Source organism: Panthera pardus, unplaced genomic scaffold, assembly GCF_024362965.1.
Source record: "Panthera pardus isolate Hobbes unplaced genomic scaffold, ASM2436296v1 HiC_scaffold_1, whole genome shotgun sequence".
Classification (NCBI taxonomy): domain Eukaryota; kingdom Metazoa; phylum Chordata; class Mammalia; order Carnivora; family Felidae; genus Panthera; species Panthera pardus.
Genome location: NW_026526654.1, coordinates 35739635 through 35765064, shown reverse-complemented (window position 1 = coordinate 35765064; position 25430 = coordinate 35739635).

The following is a 25430-nucleotide window of genomic DNA, read 5'->3' as shown; positions in this document are numbered from 1 at the left end:
CACTCGAGAAGAAAGTATATTCTGTTGCTTTGGGATGCAGAATTCTAAACATATCTTTCATGTCCATCTGATCCAATATATAATTCAGGGCCCTTGTTTCTTTATTTATTCTCTGTCTAGGTGTTCTATCCATTGTTGTAAGTGGAGTATTGAAGTCTCCTGCAATTACCACATTCTTATCAATAAGGTTGCTTATGTTTGTGATTAATTGTTTTACATATTTGGGGGCTCCTGTATTCAGTGCATAGACATTTATAATTGTTAACTCTTCCTGATGGATAGACCCTGTAATTATTATATAATGCCCTTCTTCATCTCTTGTTACAGCCTTTAATTGAAAGTCTAGTTTGTCTGATATAAGTATGGCTACTCCAGCTTTCTTTTGGCTTCCAGTAGCATGATAGATTTTCCATCCCCTCACTTTCAATCTGAAGGTGTCCTCACGTCTAAAATGAATCTCTTGTAGACAGCAAATAGATGGGTCTTGTTTTTTTTTTTTTTATCCATTCTGATACCCTATGTCTTTTGGGTGGAACATTTAGTCCATTTACATTCAGTGTTATTATTGAAATATATGGGTTTAGAGTCAGTGTGATATCTGTAGGTTTCATGCTTGTAGTGGTGTCTCTGGTACTTTGTGGTCCTTGCAACATTTAACTCACAGAGTCCCCCTTAGCATCTCTTGTAGGCTGGTTTAGTGGTGATGAATTCCTTCAGTTTTTGTTTTTTGGGAAAACCTTTATCTCTCCTTCTATTCTGAATGACAGACTTGCTGGGTAAAGGATTCTTGGCTGCATATTTTTCCTGTTCATCACAATGAAGATTTCCTATCATTCCTTTCTGGCATGCCAACTTTCAGTAGATAGGCCTGCTACTACCCTTATGTGTCTACCTTTGTATGTTAGGGCCCATTTATCCCTAGCTGCTTTCAGAATTCTCTTTATCCTCGTATTTTACCAGTTTCACTATAATATGTCATACAGAAGATCAATTCAAGTTACGTCTGAAGGCAGTTCTCTGTGCTTCTTGGATTTCAATGCCTGTTTCCTTCCCCAGGTCAGGGAAGTTCTCAGCTATGATTTGTTTAAATATACCTTCAGCCCCTTTCTCTCGCTCTTCTTCTGGAATTCCTATGATACGGATATTGTTCTATTTGATTGCATCACTTAGTTCTCTAATTCTCCCCTTGTAGTCCTGGAATTTTTTTATCTTTTTCAGCTTCCTCTTTTTTCCATAATTTTATCTTCTAATTCACCTATTGTCTCCTCTGCCCCTTTAATCCGTGCAGTGACCGCCTCCATTTTATTTTGCACCTCATTTATAGCATTTTTTAATTCATCATGACTATTTTTCAGTCCCTTGATCTCTATAGCAATAGGTTCTCTGCTGTCCTCTATGCTTTTTTCAAGCCCAGCGATTAATTTTATGACTATTACTCTTAGTTCTTGTTCTGTTATATTGGTTAAATCGGGTTTTGATGAATTCATTAGCTGCTGTTAGTTCTGGAATTTCTTTTGAGGAGAATTTTTCTGTTTTGTCATTTTGGCTAGTTTTCTGTCCCTTATGTGTTTTAAAAGCTTGTGTGCTCTTCACCTGCGAGCACTGCTATATTAAAGGAGGGTCATATAGTGTCCAGGGCCTGGCCCTTCAAGAGGTGTTTTTTCAGGGATTGTTACTTGCTTCCTGTTGTTGTGGCTTTGGTTATTTTATTACCCTACTTGTAGTAATATTTTAGACCCTCACCAGATGTGCTTTGATATGTTCTTTGGAGTAGCCCTGTAAAGGAAAACAGACAAACAGGAGACAAAAACACACAAACACACAAACAAATAAACCAACAAACAAATAAAGAAAAACAAAAAACTAAAGACTAAAAACAAAAAACCCCAAAACACTGACTACAAGTAAAGAAGAGGGTGGAGGCAGTGCTGATGGAAAAGCACATACAAAGAGAGAAATGCGGGGGTGGGGGGGGGGGAGAGAAAAAATAAACATTGATTAGGCAGAGACACTAAAAGGCTTAATCCAGAGAGAGAGAAAGGACAATAAAGAAGGAGGCGGGGAAAACGAAAGGAAAATAAAATACCCAGACAGAAACTATATGGCTTTATTATTCCAGAGAGAGAGAGAGAGGAGTGTAAAAAAAGGAGGTGTAGAACATGTATCAAGACAATAGATTAAATATATCTGTTTAGAGAGACCAATAACTAGAGTAACCAGCCGAGGGGAGAGAAGAGATAAGGTGGAGAAATGGGGGCAGGGAGGGAGAATATATCTATATATCCAGAATTGACCTAGAGTTAATCCAGGCAATGCTGCATCGCTTGTTGGGAGTACCTGTCCACAGGGTCTGTGCCACTCTGGTGGATACGCAGTTAACCCAGTGCAAAGGGGCGTGGTTTGATGTAATCTGAACCCACCTCCACTGGAGTGGATCCCTGAGGATCCAGGAGTGATCCCCGAGGCCCTGACTTGGTGGTGATGGTCAGGGAAGGGTGGGGGGGATGGTGATCCCCCAGTCTCTTCTCCACCAAGACGGACCTGGTGGACTCTGAGTTGTCCTCACTGTGCCCCTGGCACAGACGAGGCAGTCCTTCTTGCTCTGCCAACTCCCCTGACCCAGCACTTGGCTAGCATTCAAAGTCCCTCTCTGTGCGCTCTCGCACTGGGGAAGCACCTCTCAGTGCTGTGATATGTGGTCCCAGCTGGCTTTGTGCACCTTCACTTCAGGGAGGACCACCTTCTCCTACTGCGGACTGAGCCGCTGCCCTCCCTCGGAGCCACCTGGGTGGCCATCGCAGGCAGGCTTTGTCTTTTCCCATGGCACTCCAGGGAAACGGTGGCTTATCCTCCTGCAGACAGCCCTCGGCCTAGCCACTGTGGCGTGTGGTGAATGCAGGCAAGGTCTGTGCTATTGCGCAGCCCTCCAGGGAGGGAACCACTTTCTCCAGCTGCGGACTGAACCCCTGACCTGCAACCGTGCCAAGGCCTGGCTCCCCTCCTCCCAGGGTGCAAGATCAGGGAGCCGGCTCCAGTCTGAAGAAAGCCCCACAGTCAGAGATCTGATCCCTCTCAGTATCAGTCTGAGGTCTTTCTCCTGTCCAGATACAGCCCTGCACTTCCCTAGCCACTCTCTGCAGGCAAGCATTTTGGATCATCACCATTTTTTTCAGATTATCTGGATATCTTATATAAAAACAATCCCATTATCTTTCTCTGAAGTATTAATTTTCCTTTATTTTTATTAAGTTTTGTATATATATATCCACTTCAACCCACTTTTTTAAAATCAATTTTAGCATTCCCTTTCCTTTCCTTTATTTACAATAATACATATCAGACAAGGACTGACAAACATACAATTTCTTAGCACACTTTTCACAAATGTGCTTCTACTCATAGACCCATTTTCCTGCTGTATAACCCTGTGCATTTGCCACAGGCATTTTATATTCTGCAAATGCCTACCCCAAATCTGTTTCTTCTGTTCATCTTCACTTTTCTTTCTCTGACTTCATCATCTTTTACTCTCCCCAGTCAGAAATTTGTCTTTAACTCTTCCGTTTTTAAAACTTTTGACATATAGTCAATAAGTTCGCTTGTTTTGCTTCTTTGTTACATAGTAGATTAATCCCTTTATCTTTGTCCTGACTGCCTGTGATGGTTAATTTTCTGTGTCATGGAACCTTAATACACCACTCCTCCTAATGATTGCTGTAACTTCCTAACTTGTCTTTTTTCCTCCAGTTTTTCCCCATTAGGTCAATTCATCTTCCTGCCAGACAAGTCTCTATCTTAAACACAATCTGGCCAAGTCATTCCTGGTTGGAACCTTTTCAATGATTTTTCATTCCTTTTATGATAGAATACATTCTTTTTTAGTATGTTAGAGTTGCCTCCGCTTTTATCTATATTACCTCATACATATATTTCTACTACTACATACATAACCATTATGTAACAGCATTTATATAATTTGCTTTATAAACACATTTTACTATCCATGCTTTTTGTTATTTCACCTCACCTGTCTCGAATGTTCTGGCCTCCTTTTGCCTCTCCTACTACTTTCCTATTCTCTCTAATCCTCATTTTACAAGGATTCCTTACTTGAGTTACCAAGTAACTTGAAAAAAAAAGGTCATGATAATTAAATATTAAATGGCAACTTGTTAAATTAGACCTCTCTGAAACAACATTTTTTTTTTCAAATATGGATTGTGTTCCTTACTTATAGCATCAATCTGTTTGTGAATCCATTACTTACTGATTGTAGGATTTATAGTAAATATATACAGTGTAAATCAATTGCAAAGTAAAATTACCAATGCAGCCCCAAAATAGTTTTATCAATTATATGAAAATGGTCCTAGAGAAGTGCTAAAAATCACAGTAAGAGAAAAAGTTGGAGAAAATAACAGGTAGATGCATGAAAAAATGGGTTGAAAAGTTCTTTAGACAATTGAGCATCTCTTGATTATTTTTGGAAAAAAAACAGTTCTCTTTATGGTTTTCATATAAAGATCCAACATGAAATTCAAAATAATAACATGATTTTACATTGTAATGTTGAAATAAATAAAACAGATAATCACTAGATTCAGACTTTGATACAGAATCAAATATACAAACAAGTATATAAATATAACCTATATTTTGTTAAATGCAGGATAAACTCAATTTTTTGCAACAATTGTAAATTATACTGTTCACCTGAATGTTAACATATATTTTTCATTATTTGTAATGAATTTCTGTTTCTCATTTTATTTTTTTAAAGTTTATTTATTTTGAGAAAGAGAGAACAAGTGTGAGCAGGGGAGGGGCAGAAAGAGAGGGAAGGAGAAAAGCCCAAGCAGGCTCTTTGCTGTTAGGACAGGACTTGGCATGGGGCTCGAACCATGCTTGAACTGTGAGATCACGACCTGAGCTCAAATTAAGAGTTGAAAGCTTAACCAACTGAGTCACCCAGGTGCTCCTCTGTTCCTCATTTTAAAGAATTTTTGGGGAGGGTATCAGTGAGGCTTGATAGATCTCCATGTCGACTCTCATGTACATTCCTCTATAAATGTACTTGTGATATTTCTGTAATGTATGTATTTGCTTCCCTTCTAAACATATGCATCATTATGTGTAAGCTTTTGATGATAAGTTAATATTACATTTTTAATAAAAAAAGTGTCAAATATAGGACCTAGGACCTAATAAGTACCCAAATAAAATCCATTGAATATGATTCAAGAAAATCTGCATTCACAGAGTAATCAAGTTCAATATTTGAAATTATTTTCTGGCACAGAAGAGTCACAAAAAATATTATGTTCACTCACAATCCAGAGAAAATGACCACATAAGAAAAATATGGTAAATGGTAAATACCAGGGAGAGAGAAGGAAGGAATAGAAACAAATAATAGTTCCTAGCAAGAGAAAAAGACATACACGAGGAAGCTTCAGCTGTTGGTGAGTGTCATATTTTGATAATGGAGGGATATAATGGATACTACTTATAGACATCACATGTTTTGCTGATTCACACTCAGAATGCACATTCATACAAATGTGTATGATTTCAGACTTAATATGTTCACCAAATAAGTATCCTTTTGGAAAAAAATGAAGTAAAATGACTGTATTAAATATTTTAAGAGAGGTGAAATTATTCCAAGATGATGATACAGGAAATCAGGAAAAAATCAAATACATCTTATTAACCTGTGGAAAAATATGTGGACATATTTCAAACTTCACAATGAGGTGAAAAATTCACAAAGTTTTAATAAAAGTTATGAAGTCTGAAAATGTTATGTATTAAACATATGTTATAAAAGCCTGAGTTTGAAAATTAGGAGACTGGATTTTTTCAAGATCGTGGCTGTAATAAATTCCTCAACCATTTTATGGTAATGTTTCTATTCATTGTATTTTTTATCATAAACACTGGGGATGCCTTGCTAACACATGATTTGAGAATTTAATAGTGGCAGGTCAGTGAACCACATGTACAATGAAAATAATTATGGTGCAAATGTTTCAGACTGTAGGTAGTTACCAAGAGATATAAATAAAATTTCTTCTATATTTACATAAGATGTACTTTGTTAGAACAAAAACATTAGGTTTTATTGCAAGCACCATATTCAGATTATGTTTAAAGAATCTACATAAACATTTGAAGACTTTAACTATGTGTGTGAATGTATTTGTAGCATGCATATAGCATTTGTTGTAGAGACAGTTTTCAGAAAAAAGAAAACAACTCTACATTCGGAGGCCTTGTTTTTAATATCTACACCTATTTATAACAAGCCTTGTCAGATAAAAGAGAGATTTTTCAGTAAATTATAAAGCATAAAGTTTATGACACATAAAACTTAAAAACTATTAATTTGTGAAACTGTTTCTCTAGATAAATATATTAGCCTAGGTTATTTTGAGAGTAATTTGACTATAGTATTTAGAGGAAGGAAGGAAGGAAAGAAAGAAGGAGGGAAGGAAGGAAGGGAAGGAGGGAGGAGGAGAGAGAGGGAGTGTGGGAGAGAAAGAGACAGAGAGAGAGAGAGAGAGGGAGAGAGAGACAGGGAGAGACAGTGCTCAGGCTGGAAATAGGAAGAGGGAAGGAGGACCTAAGGAGTGAAATATGAAGGAAGAGAGAAGAAAGAGGAAAGAACAAATCAAAACAGTTCTCAGGGCAGACAGAGCCCCCAATTCCGGGAGTACATACACATATCTATAAATACTGATGAGTAGATTAGGATTCCTTCCTTGGGCATAAGAATTTGAGAGCTGAAATAAACATTTCAGAATTTCACTTACCATTACTCATGTGAGAAACACATTTAGACTGTAGAAACATAAAGTGAACTTCTCTGGGCCTTCTGGGTGGCTCAGTCGGTTGAGCATTAGACTCTTGACTTTAGCTCAGGTCATGATCTTGCAGTCATGATCTTGTGGTGAGAATGCGCCCCAGGTTAGACTCTGCATTGTGACAGTGTGGAGCCTGCTTGGAATTCTCTCTCTCCCTCTCTCTGCACCTCTACCACTCATGCATTCTCTTTTTCTCTCTCTCAAAAAAAAAAAAATGGTGAGCTTCTCTCTGTAGAGTGGCTCCTTGAAAAGCTTTTGTGTGAGGTTCAGCAGTGAGGGATTTTCATAACAAACGCAAAAAGTTCAGAGCTGTTCTATTTTTCACCCCTATTCCTTCTGCCAGTAGTAAGTGAGGTAAGGGGAAGTAAAATCGCAAGAATCAGTGATATCATCTTCTTCTCCATTGTCACTGCTTTCCCTATCCTCATTTCTTTCTCTCCTCTCTCCTTCCCCACTTCCAGTCTTCTCTTTACCCGTTCCCATCCTCTTCCTCATATCTCCTTTCTAACTTTTCTTTTCTTTTGCAATGGCCTTTTTTTGCAATATGGTAAGGCTTATGGGCTACTTTTCAGAATAGTGTTTAAAAACTACAAAGACACATGGGTTGTAAGGGGGAAACAATTCTGTTAACATGTAGCTATTAAAATTTTTGTAATATGGAAATTTATATGCTTCTATATTAATGCATTTAATAATATGATGCAGTGTCATGTTAATAAATACTGTAATTTCAAAATAGTGACAAGCGTAAATGATTTTTAAGAGATATATGCAACAAATGTAATATGGTATATAAATATCTGTGACATCTATTTCTAAAAAATGTCGTGGTATTGCTCTTACTAATGTAGTTTATGACAGATATGTAATTGGAAGAAATGTTAAATTTCAATGAGAGAGTAATAAAGAGTAATAAAAGTATAGTATAATTTTTCTCATTCAAATTCATGAAATCTTCACATTCTATTCAAGAATCCCTTGGATATGGTTGTATCATGCTGGTAGCCCAAAGAACAATAAATTATCTCTATAGAGAAATGATGAGCCTTTACTTGGTTCTCTCCTTGGTTTGGAAATAGCTTTTGGGTAAAACCCACTAGTCTTGATTAAAGTCATGTAACTTAGGCATTTAAAACTCAATTACCATACAGAAATTTGCACATTTTATTTTTTTGTTTTTATTGTTTAATATTTGGTTTTTAGAGTCCAGATCTCTCCATGGAGTACAAATAACTAAAACCATCCCATGACACTGAAACTTTTTTCTCTGTGCTTTAATAAACTCATAGTCCCTGATGTTCATATAATTACCAGGAAAATGTGGGATCTTAATGCTTTTCCTCCTTGAATTTGTAGTTATTGAAAAAAATGATGCTCAGTTACATAGAAAAAATCATGAGAAGCTAGATATCTTGATTTTTAAATTGTCTTAGTCATTGTACATAAATCAGAATATGGATATAAATTCCACATACCTGGTAAACTTTTCCCTTGATATGATATTTCATTTTCTATGCTCAAAATAAAATTAAGCAATTCAGTTTTATAATATATAGCATAGTTAAGAATGCATAGTAAATGATAATTTCAGATGAATGGGAAGGGATAAAAATTATTAGTTATAATTTATTGTTAGCATAAATAGATTCAAACACAGGAATTGGGTCTTCTTTGCACAGTTAAAATCTCAAACTCTTATATAGTTTCTCTCCATGTTGTACTTGATCATTCTGGGTCATTATGTCCCCATCACTGGGAGAATTCACTGCACTAGTGAACCTTGCTCTAGATATATAGTTAGAAGAAGATCTAGATTTAATATTTTTTTAAGGCCCTGCTCTGCCCCCTGGGTCTTGTCCCATCATCCTTTTCCCTGCCCCTGTCCTACCCTCTGGGTTTGAACATGCCTCTGCTCTACCCCCTGAACTGTGACCATGTGTCTGCCCCACCCTTCTGGTTTTGGTCTGGCTTCTCCAGCTAGCCTGGCCTATTCATTCATTCATTCATTCATTCATTTATTTATTTATTTACCTTAAAACAAAATGTATTATTTCACAGTTTTTTGTGGGTTAGGAATTACTTGGCTTACTTGGGTCCTCTGCTTCACAGTCTCCTATAGGCTGCAATCAAAGTATTTTCTGAGTCTGTGGTATTATCCAAGGGCTTGACTGCAGAAGCATTTGCTTTTAAGCTCACTCATATAGCTGTTGGACTGTTAGTCTTTGTCTCTCACTGACTGGTGAACTAGAGGTCATCCTCAGTCCCTCACTCCCATGTAGTCCTCTTTATCATGGAATTATGTAAGAAGAGCTAGAGAAGGAATGTTAGGAGGATGGAAGTCTGAGTCTTCTATAATTCATCTCAGAAATGACATCTCATTGCTTGAGTCATATTTTAATTCATTAGAACCAAGTCAGTAGGTCCAGTCCATACACAAATAGACGGTATTACGTAAGGTTTGACTCTTAGGAGGTCAGATATATTGTATCTGATATACTATATATATACTATGCTATATATAGTATATATTAGTTGGCCTTCTAAAATGGCTTTCAGCGTTTCTTATTAATATTGACACTTAATACTCACACTTTGTGAACACCTGGATTTAAACATTACCTTTGTTAATGTATATAGATTTTTAACTTTTTAAAGTCATTTAACTTCTCCATTTTTCAATTAAATGCTTAATGTAAATCAAAGGGTCACATTTTTGTAACAACTAGCTCAGATTCTTGGGAATGGGCCTTATTATAATAACAAACTATACTTCTCCTGGTTATAGAATAAAATAAAACCTACACAATTTAGGATAAATCAGTTCTGTTCAACATATTTTTTGTTGTTATTTTTTTGTCTCTTTTGGCTTTGTCTTGGTAGAAGCACCTATATGGAAAGAGCATCTAGTCTCTTGTCCTTGGCTGTTGTATTTCCGATTAGTATCCACCAAGTCGCCCATTTTCATATCTGGTCCTTCATGCTGGCATCAGCTTAGATGTTTGCCTTCTCACCTTGTCTCCACATTTCTTTTATTCCTGCATGCACTACAACATTCTGTTCTGATTACAAGTCCTTTCTTTTCTTCCTGGCTTCAGTGCCATATTCTCTTAATTAAAAGGAAAGATCATCTTGCTGCTTTTTCCTTGCTGGGCTGTAGAGGGACTTTGCTTTCATTCCATCTGCTTATATTTTGTACATAACTATCTTACATAACCCTTACTATTTGTATTTTAGCCTGGGTATTGTTTCTTCTCTGTGAGGTTTACCTGCTTTCCTGAATCTTAACCAGAAAATGAGGCTGCCATAACCTTGTTCAGCAGGTTTCCAAAATAGCTGGCCTTTTATTTGTTCTACCTATAAACTATCATTTGAAAGCTTAGCTTCAAGTCAGAGAAGCAGAGAGCAGTTCTCTTGAGACCTATTCCAGCTTCAGTGTGTTCTGATGTCCTACTTGACTACTTTGTTTCACTAAGACAAGAAAAGTTCTCATTTTAAAAGCTCTTAGTGAGAAGGAGGGAGACAAAAACTGTGTCAGATTTAGGAAATCTCTCTCTCTCTCTCTGTATATCTATCTATCTATCATGTACAGATTCTTAACTTTTCTGATTATAACTGTATATAATATTAAAAGTTAAGAGCTTCTTTAGGTTATGATCTCGTGGTCTGCATCGGGCTCTATATTGACAGGTCAGAGCCTGGTGCCTGCTTCGGATTCTGTGTGTCTCTCTCTGCCCCCTCACCCCGACTCATGCTCTGTCTCTCTCCATCTCTCAAAAATAAATAAATGTTAAAAAATTTTTAAAGTTAAGAGCTTGTTTCATTCTCAAGTTACTTTCCTAAGCCAAGAAAACAAACAAACAAACAAACAAACAAACAAACAAACAAAGTCTAAAAGGTCCAGAGGGTCTAGAGGCAGGGAGTAGCATAGAGCAAGGAATGAATGAGAATGAAAGCTCATTAGTTAACAGATCAAAATCTCATTCTATCAGTATATGAGAGTAATTTGTAAACTCTGAAGCTACACCCACAATGACACACACAAAAGCACATTTATAGATGTACCACATACACAAATATAGTTGCACTATTAGTAGGATTATTTACTATTTTTTAAACATAAAGAACATAATCATTAACAGTATTTATATTGGAAATGCTTCTCAGTGGTCTTATAGTTTAAAACAAGTTTGTAAAATGTGTTTTTTATTCAGGGTAAAAGTATTTTTTTTAAAAAAATACTATAATATCAAATTTATTGATTTTATTATGTTATCACCATAATTAACTAATTATATTTAAGCACATACACAAATTAGAGAGAGCAAATTACATTAAAAACCTATTTCAGAGAACAAAGATGAGGTTTACAAGTCATTGTATTCATAATTACTGCTAGTACTTGACAATAATATTACTTTATTCAAATGTATGAATTGTAGAGTAAATGATGAAAAAGATGATTGACTCAAGAAAAATATGAGTACCGGGTATTTTATGGAAGTGTTGAATCACTATATTGTACACCTGAAAAAAATACTCTATGTCAACTAACTGGAATTGTAATGAAAACTTAAGAAAAAAAGAGGTCATTGGAGGGGCCTCTGAAAGTTTAAAAAAACTGAACAAAAACTGAACTAAACATGTTAAGTCAATAAAAAATATTATGTGAAGACGTAAAAGCAAAAACAAAGACACAGTAATTTAATGTAATTTTGTGTTAATTGCATTTCAGAGTGTTTATGACACTGTCATTTCACTTCTTAATATGGGGAGTGCCACAAAGTTACCATTTTATTAAACTGTGGATGTATATTTATGTAAAGGAAATTTTCACATTATTGCTGACCATTTAAAAATCTATATATAAAGGTTTTTCAAGTACCTCATTTTTTAATGGAAACTGGAAAATGTCCTAGAAATCTACTCTTTTACATTCTGACAGTTCATTCATTTCTAAGGAAAAAAGATCAGATTATTTGATTTGTGAGTCTACCTTTATTTGATAAAAAACAGAACATAATAGATATTATGTTTACTGCAAAGATTGTGCTTCACCCTTGTTACCAATATCCATGATTGTCTTGGCACCAAACTCTTTTTTCCTTGGCTCTTAATTTGCGATACAGTCATCTCTTTGTCAGAGTAATCACACTGGAACATTACTGTGAAAGAGTGCTATGATATCCTAGGGAGAAGACACTGGGAGAGACAAGAAAAATATAATACAAATTCCAAAAACCTATATGTGATCCTGACTCATCACATTTTATGAGAAAAACATGTCGTGGAGAATTTCTTAAGTTCTGTTACATCACCATATTATTAGCCCTCTTATTAGCTACACTGCAGAAATATTTTAAATATTTTTAAAATTTATTTTTGAGAGAGACAAAGAAAGAGAGAGGGAGAGAGAGAGTGAGTGCTGGAGGGGCAGAGATAGAGGGGAACAAATTCCGAAGCAGGCTCCATATTCACAGCAGCGAGTACGATGCAGGGCTGGAGCTCAGGAATCATGAAATCATGACCTGAGCTGAAATTGGATGATCAGTCCACTGGGCCACCCAGGCTCCCTAAGAACTGTTTTAAAATAAACTATGTATTTATAAAATTTTAAACCTACACAGTAACAGGAACTAATATTTAATATGTGGGCAATATATATAGCTTTCTTCCATATCCTTTGTCTTCTATTGATTGAAATACCAAGTTATCTCCTAGATGGGTAATTTGAAATTTTTCCTTATATTGAAGTCACGAAAGTTTTGTTTTTTTCCCCCTTACTTTGTCCATCATCAATTCTGAACCTCCTCTCTCTAGTCTTTGGAAAATAGTGGCTGTTTGTGCTTAGTTGCTCAATTTAGAACTTCAGAGTAATGGCTGATGCCTCTTTTATTCTTCAGATGTTCCCCCTGCCAACTGATTTATCAACAATACCTCATTCATGGATCCATTTTACTCTTCATCTTCACTGTAACTACACAGAACACATCATCAGCATCCTTAGCTTGCACCGTAACGTATGTTATAACTAGCATTTTATATGTTAATCATACCTCAGAAAGATTTAAAAAATCTTTCAGCATCTCTCATTCAAATGCAAACTCAGTTACCTTAGACAACAAGACCCACAAGATGTGGGTCCCGTCTACTGTATGACTGTTTCTTACTAGTCTCCTCATTGTTATTAGCTGTGTGTGTGTGTATGCATTTTGTTTTGTGATGATAACCACTCTTTCTTGTATTCACACTGCTGATTTCATGGTTTTTAGCAGTGGATTCCTGCCCCTGAATCTGTGAATGATGTCAGGTCATTTAGAAAGTTTGTATCTTAGTTTAAATGTATACAGACAGTCTCATCATATATACAGATATTAATAGAAGTATTAATTGCAATTGCCCATCAAATTTGAATAGATAAAATGAAGTACAATCATTGGATAAAAACTATGCAGTAATAAAAAGTAAATGAAAACATTGCCAGTCAGGTATAACATAGATGAAACTTAACATTGGTTAAAGAAGGCACTCACAAAATAATAACATATTCTATGAATCCACTTATATAAACCTGAAAACTGGTAAAAATTCATTATAATTTAATATTGTTTCTATCAGGGAGGAGACAAAAGATAGTGATAGGAAAGGGACATAAGGAGGCTTTTGTGGTATGCAGGCAATGTTCTCTTTAGTGACCCACATGGTGTTTACAATGATATCTTCATTTTGAAATAATCCATTGAGTTCATTTATCATTAGTATGTTTTTTCTGTATGAACGTTACACTTCAACTTAAAAGGTTTATTAAAATGACGGGTGTTTAGGTAGTTAGCAAGTGGAATAAGGATGTCAGATTTGATTAAGAATACACATGTTTTGTAATTAGTTGGTAGCTACAAAATCCATGTAAAGGATAATAGGAGGATGTTTTCAGTGAAACCTAGGATGGGGCTGTAAAGAATACTGAATCCTAAATTAGGGGTATAAATTTTAGCTTACACATAATAAAGAATTATTGAAATCTTTATTCCATTTTGCTCAGTTAAGAAATTATCCCAAGGTACAAATTATTCCCTCCTAGAGAAGATGGTTATATAATTCAGAAATGAAATTAGATATATTAGTGATTATGTCAAAAGTCAATTATCAGGCCTAGTTTTCATTTGCACAGGTGTATCCACATCCTCTCTTCATTGTAGGCAAACTGCTAATTGTGCCTGTACTGTGCAGACAGGATAAAAAATGTCCTCACCTACTGAACGAAACTGGGGAAGTCCAGGCCCTGCATTTAATCAGCAATCCTATTTTTACCCATTGTTCCTTATGGGGAATTCCATAGACGTGTCATCTCAGAGAATGATATTTTAGAGACCACTGTTTACATTTTGGTATAAAGTTCTGTCCTCATCTTTCTCAACTGCTTATTTAATACAGAAGTGGACTCTGTAGGTTTTCTTCCTACTCCATTTGCCATTTGTAGTTTACTCAATGTTTTGCCGTGAAGACTATCCTCGGGGTCTAGTCCTGAGTCCTCTTTTCTTTCTTTCTTCCTTTCTTCCTCCCTCCCTCCTTTATTTCTTCCCTTCCTAATTTCTTTGCTTCTTTCTTTCTTGCTTTCTTGCTTGCTTTCTTGCTTTCTTTCTTGCTTTCTTGCTTTCTTTCATTTTTACTTTACACTTCCTGAGTTATCTCATCCATTCCTGTGGTGTTACACACAAATCCTGCACTGATCTTCTCCTTGGCTTTGGCAGATGTTTCACACTTGTAAAATTATAATCATAAACCGTAAATATCTTTAATTTTTCCTTGATGAAATTTGATTAACACCATATGCCACATGCCAATAGCAGAAACTTGACAGGACACAAATGCTTTTGAGGATTCAAAGCACTTAACAATTAGTGTTTGTTTGGAAAGAAGGTAAGCATATTAATGAATATTTACAGACCAGTTATCATACAATTTTACTTAAGTCCAATATGTTATCTGCCTTGATAGCTAAAATATATATTTATAACCTATTTAAAAATAACAAAAATGTTCCAGTAACACCAGTGTTATTTTTTTGCTTTCTTTTAACTGGTTCCAATAACTGTTGGTTTATAATCTTATAATAATAAATGTAAGCTTAGAGTTCACTTAGAGTTGTATCTGATTTTACCATTTTTTGTCACTGACATGATAACAGCTCATTAACTATAGCCTCAAGAATCTATTACTAATAAACTCAATAGATTATGTTAATAATTAATATTAGTGACATTGTACATTTATCTTTTTAAATCCAAATAAAACACAGGCCTACTCATTAATTTTCATATATATATATATATATATATATATATATATATATATATTTCATGTATGTGTTTGATTCATGTGTGTATGAGTCTCTACAGATATATACTTATGGGTATGTATATATAAATACATTTGTTGAATAACTTAATATTTTAATCTATATTTTTCCTAATCCTCTCATGGTTAACCTATCAAAATTAAACTCCATATTTTGCTCCCAAAACTGTTCCTTAGCAGATCTATCCCCTTCTAGCAAATTGCATTGGCATCTATCCAGTTAATTAGAAACCTAATAATAACTCATACTTTTTTCCTCTTTCACCTCCCCCATCCATTACATTAGCAATTCTTGTCCTATTTTTATTTAACTCTCTGCATTTTATTGCAATTAAAATAATCAAAGCCACCATACTTTCTTCCTTTCATTCATGTTCCATTCAGCATTACCCATCTGCAGGAAGTCATCTTAAAAATATATGTGGGGGCCCCTGGGTGGCTCAGTTGATTAAGCATCTGACTCTTGATTTTGGCTGAGGTCATGATCTTAGGATTTGTGAGATCAAGCCCTGCATAGGTCTCTGTGCTGTCAGCACAGAGCCTGCTTCAGGGTTCTCTCTCTCCCTCTGTACCTTTCCCTCATTTATGCTCTCTCTCTCTCTCAAAAATAAATAAGCATTAAAAAAAATATGTGATGTGATAGTATTACTCCCTTTCTTAAATCATTTGATGGTTTTCATTTTACTCTTTAAACTCTAAACTACCTATGCTGACTTATGAGAATCTACCTCCAACTGCTTTTCCCAAATCAACACTTACACCCTTTTACTTGGTAAGCTCTTTCTTGTCAAAATGGCAGAATTCTGTTCTTTGAGCATCAGGCTCCTCTACTCTTTACAATTTGTGAGCTCACTGTTCTGTCTTGGAAATGCTGTTTTACAGTATTCTGAGCATAGTTGACTCCAGCTTTATAGTTATCAGTGTCTGTGTTGTCTTCTGAAAGATTCTAGCCCACTGCAAACTGCAGACCTACTTAAGTAACTGTTTCTTTTTTTTTGCAGACTCAACACCCTGCTTTTCCTTTCCTTGATAGTTACTTTCAATCTAATTTTGCTTGCTTGTAACTTTTTTTTTTTTTTTAATTTCTTATAACAACACCTAAAAGCTAGGATCTTACAGGACAAGGAGGCTTTTCTGGCTTGTTTCATCATCTATTTCTAACACTTAGCAAAGATACTAGCATATAGTAGTGAAGGAAACCAGAATGTGTCACCCTAAAACTATTGACATTAAAAATTCTTTTGAACTGAAGGCAAATAAGAAGCAGCAAATACAAGAGAAGCTCTGTCTACTTTCTCCTTTTCTGCCTAAGGAAGGGTGTAGATTTTCCCTCTACTGGAGACAAGACTCTCATCAGCCCAGAGATGTCACCAGAGGAATCTGCAAGCATACGTTTACTCCATTTGTTCCTTATCATATACTTACCACAGTTTGCTGCATTTGGAAGCCTAAAACTACTTTCTTTTGTCCTGCCATTTCTCTATAAATGCCTTGTTCTTTGTTGAAGATGTTATATAAGCTGGAGTTTTGACTCCCTGTTTTGAGTTACTTTTTGTTTAGGTTTCTCCTGCATGGTGGCTACTGCACTTGTTAATGAACTGTTTTCCTCTTATTAATCCTTTTGTCACAGTATCAGGCAAAAATCTAAGAATAGTAAAGTTTTGTTTGTCCTACAATAGATGTAATTGTTTCCTATCTCTGCTGTAAGAAAACTACCACAAATTTAGTGGCTTTTAAAGGAACACAAATGTGGGACGCCTGGGCGGCTCAGTCAGTTGAGCATCTGACTTCAGCTCAGATCATGATATCGCGGTTCGTGAGTTTGAGCTCTGTGTTAAACAGCTCAGAGCCTGGAGCCTGCTTTGGATTCTGTGTCTTCCTCTCTCTCTGTCTCCCTGTCCCCTGCTCATGCTCTGTCTCTCTCTGTCTCTCAAAAATAAATAAATGTTAAGAAAATTTTTTTAAAAATAAATAAAAGAACACAAATGTATTACTGTATAGTTCTGGAGGTTGAAAGTCCAAAATGAGTATAAGTGGGCTAAAACTGATAGCCTGTTAGCAAACAGGACTGAATTTCTTCTAGAGGTTGAAAGAAGAGTCCATTTCCTGGACTTTTCCATCTTCAAGAAGCTGCCCCATTCCTTGGTTCATGGCCCAAACTTCATCTGCATCAGCACTGAGCTGAGTGTTCATCATGGTACCATCTCTCAGGTGCTTTTTCTTTTGCCATCCCCTTCCACTTATAAGGACCCTTGTGATTCTGTTAGGCCCAGCTGGGTAATCCAGGATAATCTCCCCATCACAGGGCCAACTAATTAGCAATCTTAATTTTATCTGCACCCTTATTTCTCTAGTGTCATGTAACTTTACACATTCACATGTTTTGAGAAGCAGGACATGTATATATTGGGGGACCATTATTCTGCTTACCACAGTCGGTAATCATTAGTCTGTTTTGTTGTTTTTCAATAAGTGAAGAAGTAATAAATTTTCTTTTAAATACCTGTTAACTCACTACTATGAATGTTTGAATAGGTGAGTTAGGTGACATTACATTCCTTCTAAGCAAATATTCAGAACTAATAAAATTTTATTTTTATGTACACATTCTTTATTTGACAGTATTCTTCCCCCAAATAAACAAAACAGAATTATTTTTAGTGTATAAAGCAACATAATGCTGTGCGCAGGTTTGGGTCCTGAGGAAAAACAGAGCTGAGGTTGAAATGTTCCGCAAAATCGTTCAAGTGATTTGTAAAATTGTGGCTAATTCATAAAGCCTTTTTATTTCTGATTTTTTTTTAACATACAAAATAGGGATATTATCATTTAGTATACTTCAGTCCTATTTGGGAACTACTTTACAGAGGGTGGGTGTCAATAAGTACTGTTAGTTTCAGGAACCAACAACTGTGTGGTCAACTAATCTTCAACAAAGCAGGAAAGAATATCCAGTAAAAAAAGTCTCTTCAACAAATGGTGTTGGGAAAACTGGACAGCTGACATGCAGAAAAATGAAACTGGACCACTTTGTAAAGTGACTTTTTTCATGAAGCTAGTGATTTGGCAGGTTGTGTCTGTCAAAAGTAGACTATAGGAGAAGTCACTAAAAAGATTACTTCAGTTCTCTAATACCCATTCTTTCTTCTCAAATGTTGGCTTCATTTCCTTTAACATCTGCTCTGAAATAATTTACCATTTCAGCTCTGTTTAACATCTAGCGTTTGTGACTCATTCTGCTTTTCTTAATCACTTCCAAAAAAGTAGTCATAATCTTCCTCAATTGCTTGGGGGAGAGGAAGTTGAACACATTTATTCCTTTTCATCACAATTTAAACTTGATGCAAATCATGTTCATAAAAATAATTTTCAAATGATGGCAAGTTAAAACACTTATTTTTACACCTCCTGTGATAAGAATGCATTGTATCTATATTTTTAAAGACTTCAAGGAGACAAATGTTATAATTTCTATTACCCAATCCATTCTTCATTGTTAGCCTTTTCATGTGACCTATGAAACATCGGAAGTGCCATTAAAATCTCTTTTCTATGTGGGCATGGGTATTTTCACTATGTATAGATAGACATACACCTAAGTTTGTGTTTTTACTACCTTTATATGTGAAGTTTATTTCACTTATCTGTTCTACAATTATTGGTTTTTTAGTTTAAGGGCCTTTTTTCTCAGTTGTACTTTTTCTTTTTTTCATATCTGAGTAATAAATGTACACAATTTTTAAGTCATATAGTGTAATGAGCTTATAAAATTTCAGTAGATGTTCGCTGGCCTCTTTTTCTCAAAACATCATCCCAATGTCTAGAGGCTGTACTTTTCATTATTTTAACTCTTGCCATACACTGTTGCATTTTATTTACCATGTTATACATTATCATTTGGCTTCCTGTCATAGAAGATGGGGGTTATAGCTTTCTTATATTCTTAGCCCTTCCCTTTCATGAAATGTCAACATTGTGTTTGGACAGAAAATCACTTGTTTTGGTATTGTCATTCAGTGAGTGGTACTTCATTTGTATTTTCTTTATTATACAACATGGGCTGTTAAAATTGCCTAATTTTTTTCATATTTTATGTTTCATTTTAACATTAGTCATCAGCATTTGTTTAAAAAGTACTCAATATAATTTTATATATAGTCAATCCTCTCAAATATTTTCACTAGTTTTTTGGGGGGAGGTTGAGGTGGGTTGTATTTGATTGTCTTTTGTTTGTTGTGTGTTTTCAAAAAAATTCTTCTGTGTCTTTCAGGTGTCTCTCTCCAACCAACTTGAGTTTTGAGTTTCTATTAGGACTCCCGTAAAACCTCTGTCTCAACCTCTTCTACTGTTGACAGTACTGAAATTCACTTTATCTTTATAATTGTATAGATATCCACAACAAAAGTATATAATAACTTACATGAAGGAACAAGTCTGTTATTTCTTACCGTTTTTCTTAAAAATAACCAGATGCAGAGTTTATAAATTTATTGGAAGAACTTTATATTTTGTAGTTTTCATTTGAAATTTATTATTAACCATAATAAATAAAACTTACTAGTAAAACTAGTATCTTAATTTTACATAATATTTTAGAGAGTACTTCCATCAGAATGAAGTAATCATCACATTTTAATATATATTTTATATTACATTTCAATATCATTAGAATCATCATATGATGTTTTCTTTCAACTTAAAGCTTTTGTAGTGCTATTTCCATTCATTTTAGTAGTGAAACCCCAATTCTGCATAAAGCCAGTTCTCTATTTATGAATTTCCTGGAACAACCTCAAGTGGACACTTAGAACCAGTTGAGATGGTGAAATTTTTTCATTTCTTTTTTTCCTTTCTTTTCTTTCTTTTGTTTTTCTTCTCTTCCCTTCTCTTTTCCTTTTATTTTTTCTTTTTCTTCTCTTTTCCTTTTGTTTTATTTATTTATTTATTTATTTATTTATTTATTTATAATTTAAAATTTAAATTCCAGTTAGTTAACAAACAGTGTAACCGTAGTTTCAGGAGTACAATATAGTGATTCAACACTTCCATGTAACACTCAGTACTCATCAAAGCAAGCGTGCTCCTTAATCCCCATTACCTATTTATTTTCTGAATTATTTTATTCTCCCGTTCTCTGAGACAACAATTTCACTTCTTTTCAAACGTTCAGAATCTCTTACTTCCTTACTACTCACAACTACGCACTTTGCTTTCTACTTCATGGAGATGCTAGAAACTATAGAAAAAGTATTCCAGTATTTTGCTTGCCTGCCCCTGAGATACTGTGGAAACCTATGGTACCTACAATTTTGTAACATAAATGGTCACAAAAATATAATTGTTGACATTTTAAATATTAACAAGATATTATGATGCTAGAAGTTTCAAAGCTGTTTTAATGTTATCTATTCAAAGGGAAATGCAAGAGAATAAGATTTGGAATAAGTAATAGATGCACAATTTTATCATAAAGTAATGGAGAATGACTGTAAAAGTGGAATTGTAACAACAGATCCAACATGATACCTCCATCATAAGTACATTTCAGGTATTTTAGTTTTAGGAAAACTATGAGATTCTTAAAATATATTCCATCACATTATCCATACTGCAGACACCCGGCAAAGTCTTAGAGTACGTTTATAGTTATTCACAGTTTGAAGATGTTGCTCTGGAATATGGAGAATTCATAGAGTTTTAATAATGAGTATTTTCTTGGCTCAAACTATTTGGGAAGAGGCAATACCAGTAGAAGAATGCAAATAAAATATTTCTTTGGTTGTTGAACATGGGGAAAATTTACCTGAAGTAGATTAAATTTTTCTTAAAAGGAGAAATATTTGATGCCTGAGCTGCTAACTTATGTGTGGAAATATACTTAAGCAATGGTAAAGTCAATTCATAGATGGACAGCTATTACAAACTAAAAGTGTATTCATAAACGGTTATAACAAATAGCTACTTTGGCTTTTTCCCTAGTTTGCCTAAGCAGGAACAATCCTAGGTATATGAGAGACAACATTGTATAATGGCCAAGAGCACTACTCTGCACAAGAGTTCTGGCTTTGTCACTTAGGGGCAGTTGTTGAAACTTGCTGTGATTCATACGTAAAAGAGTGATAATAAAATACTACCTACCTTTTAGGGTTGATTTGAGAATGAGAGACTGTACTAACTATATTAAAATACACTAATAGAAAATGCTTAGTACACTGCCTGGTCCATAGTAAGGGAAATATAAATGATAGTGCTTTATAATAGTATTAGTAGTAGTAGTAGTATACAGTGTATACCAACAGAAATATAAAACGCATAAAATTATATGCATATATTTAGTACACATATATATTATCTATAATACTGTATGTATTAAACTTACACACAACATTGGTTGCTTATTATATACATGAAAACTACTTAGTTACCTAAGAAAGTTTTTAATGTGGTCTCTACAGTTATCTGGTTAATAAGAAGTGTTTAGGTACTGAATGTTTCCTGGGTATCTAAATTTCTACTGTTAAGATATGGCTAGATTTGGAATGCAGCTCAGTCAATTTAATTGATCAGTTATTATTTGACTAATCGTTTAATCTTTCAAACTATAGATATTTCAAACCATAAGACTCAGGAGAGTTTGTTTTAATTATAACTAATAAGTCCCTATTTAAAAAAAAATTTTTTTTAACGTTTATTTATTTTTGAGACGGAGAGAGACAGAGCATGAACGGGGGAGGGTCAGAGAGAGGGAGACACAGAATCTGAAACAGGCTCCAGGCTCTGAGCTGTCAGCACAGAGCCCGACGCGGGGCTCGAACTCACCGACCGTGAAATCATGACCTGAGCCGAAGTCGGCCGCTTAACCGACTGAGCCACCCAGGCGCCCCAAGTCCCTATTTTTTAAGATTAGTGCCCAGGGTATAAAAAGAGCTATTTTGTATATGTAATTTCTAATCTTTATAGTCACAGAAAAAATAATATTTTAATTAATATTTAAGAATCCTACTTAATAGGTAGGATTTTAATTTCCCTAATGACACTTTAGATGCATAATTTCTACTTAAATACAAGTTAACTTTCAGAAAATACTAATGTCAAATGTATGAAAGCAAAATAATGAGAAGAAAAAGGAGAGAGGAGGAGCAGGAGGAAAAGGAGAAGAGAAGAAGAAGAAACCTACTTGGATTACTTTCTGTATTTCCTGTTTACTTCTCTTACAATTTCATAATTCAACTGATTTGGGTTAACTTGTTTTATAACTTATAAAAATGTATGTTGTCTCTTAAATGGAAAAGTACAGCTCTTCTGCTTTTAAAGGATATTATTTGCATATTTTTAGCTCTTAAACTCTTGGAAAACCCTTGCAAATCAAGACCTAACAGTGGAAAATAATAATTTTCTTATGTTACTGAAAATGGATAGTATTATGGAATTCTATTGCAATAGCTTTATTATGATAATTTAAATTTCACATTTTGAACCAAATTTAATTCTTAGCAAGTTGAAAGTACAGAAAAGTTGTTTCTGTAATCTTGGCCAATATATATTTTAATTATTTCTTAATTCATCAAGGAATTTTTCCTCTAAGTATTATGTACAATATTAAATAGGAAAAAGAAATAAGAAATAATTATTTTAGTCTCAAAATTGGTTCAGTGAAGCATTTTTGGTTCCTAACTAATCTACATGGTAAAATTACTGATTTGACTTTGAAGATAATTTAGGGGTACTTTTGGTTTGAACATGATGAAATAATTTTCTGCATCTTCTCTAAAAATCAATCAGAAATGGAAAGAAAAACAAAAAAAATCTTTTAGATAAAACCTATCATTGCAAAGAAAAATGTATGTAGTTGAAGCATTTTTAAAGTCACCTACTTATTTAAAAAACAAACAAAAATAGAACAGCAACCGAAAAATGCAGGTTCCCAAACTTGCAGAAAACAATGAAAAGTGGGAAAATACGTCAGGATTATCACAGAAACAATTTGTGATTGATGCCGCTTGTAGAATGGTAGGAAAGATTAAGCAAAAAATGTGAACATAGAGAAATTGGATAAAAGCATGTTTAAAAGGCTATCTGATGCCATGTCCCCCATCTTACCCGTCGACCTCCTCCTTCTAGAAGCCTAGAATTTTCAGGAATTCCAATTATAGACATTGAACCAAAAACTCTAGATTAGGAATATTATTCACAAAGGAATGAAATATGGAACCTGGCATACTAATTGTTAAGGACTCTCAAACTCCCTTCATTTTTCCAGATCCTTAGAATTGCCAAACAGAATTTTCTGATGAGATTTTGGCAAAGAGTCTACGTAAGAGAAACTGAATCATATAGATAAAGGAGCTAAATGTCAGAAGTTATTCCCAAAAATCTACTGGTTTTCCTTTCAGTAAACTGAGTCTTTCAAAGTATCATATATGCCTCATTTCCAACAAATCTTTTATTAAATATAAAATAGGTAATCAAAATCACCCAAAATTTGAGGAAATCTTCTAATGTGAAAGAATGAAATCCACAACTGGCAAACCTACAAAAGCACACACAAAAAGTAATTCATTGGAAGTACCGAAGTGAAAAATCCGGAAAAAAAGTTCATATCTCTTCATTTTCCAAGAGGTAATAGAGCAAATTTCATTTATGAAATGGATAACAAGGTATATGCAGAAAAATAAGAAATACAAAGCATAGCTCCTAGAAATAAACACAAAAATGTTGTTCTTTTTTAAATAACCATTTTGGAAGATACATTTTAAAAACATTCCAAAAAATACAACAAAAACATACAGATCTGGAAAAGAAGAGAGATTATAGGATATTAAAGAGTAAATCCACATGGTCAACTGTTAACCTAAGAACAAATTTAAGATAGTAAATTAGGCAAAATCATGGGGGCAGAAATTATCCAAGAAAATACAATATAGAGGGGAATTTTGAACAACTGTGGTCTGTATTAATATGCCCTCTGGATGTTTAGCACAATGAATTAAAAATTAAATCACAGATACTAGCACAGTGAATTAAAAATGAAATCACAGATACTCCTTCAAGATACTGGTTTCAAGTTTTTTGGATAATACTCAGAAGTGGGATTTCTGGATCGCACAGTAGTTCTAATTTTAATTTCTAGAGGAACCTTCATACTATTTTACATATGGTTGTACCAATTTATAAATGCAGCAATAGTGTAAGAGTTCCTTTTTTTTTAGAATTCCCTTTATACAACATACTCATCAACACTTGTTATTTTGCTTGATTGTTTTTTGTTTGATAATAGCTGTTTGAACATTTGTGAAGTGCTATCTCATTGTGATTTTCATTTTCATTTTCATTCTCTGATTATTAGTGATGTTGAGCAATTTTTCATGTACTTCTTGGCCATTTGTATGTTATCTTTGGAGAAATCTATAATCAGTATCTTTTTCCATTTTTTTAAACAAGTTTTTTGTTAAAAATACATAATTTTCATTTATGTTAAAATTACATACATACATACCTGTGCCTTCAGGTATGATCTTGGGTTTAGTGAAGCTGAAAGAAGCAGAAAAAAATCATATCCCCATTATTTATAACAAAATAGCATTCCTCTTACTATTTTTTAAGGTAATTATATAAAAATTTAATAATTTGGGAATCCTTAAATACTCTTCAAAAATTAATATTATTTAATAAAGTAATTACTGATTTATAATTATAACAAGTATTTATGGTCCATACATAGATTTGAGATTCTTAAGGAAATGATGACATGATGACAATTTTATCCCATAAATCTTAGAGCAAATAAAAATCCAAATATGTAGGAGGGGAACATGAAATCAATCAAAAGCAAGGCAGGTCATTTAAACAGGATAGTAAATAAGTTTCATTCAGATTTAGTTTGGGGTGTATTTTGAGGCAAATGAATTCTTAAATTTGTAGCTATGTATTAATGCTGCTTTTGATCTTTGCAGTAATAAACACATCTACATAAATTATAAAGGGCATAATAAAGGACTTCTCGGATTTTTTTTTATATATTTCCAGTAGCTGACTAGCTAAACAATGTTTGTCACTTACCCTTCTTGTTTTAAACAGCTTTATTGAAGTGCAATTTATATAAAAAAGACCCTGCACATATTTAATATATACAACTTGATGACTTTAAACATATGCACGTGCCAGTGAAACCATCACCATAATCAGGGTAACAGATATATTTGTCACTGT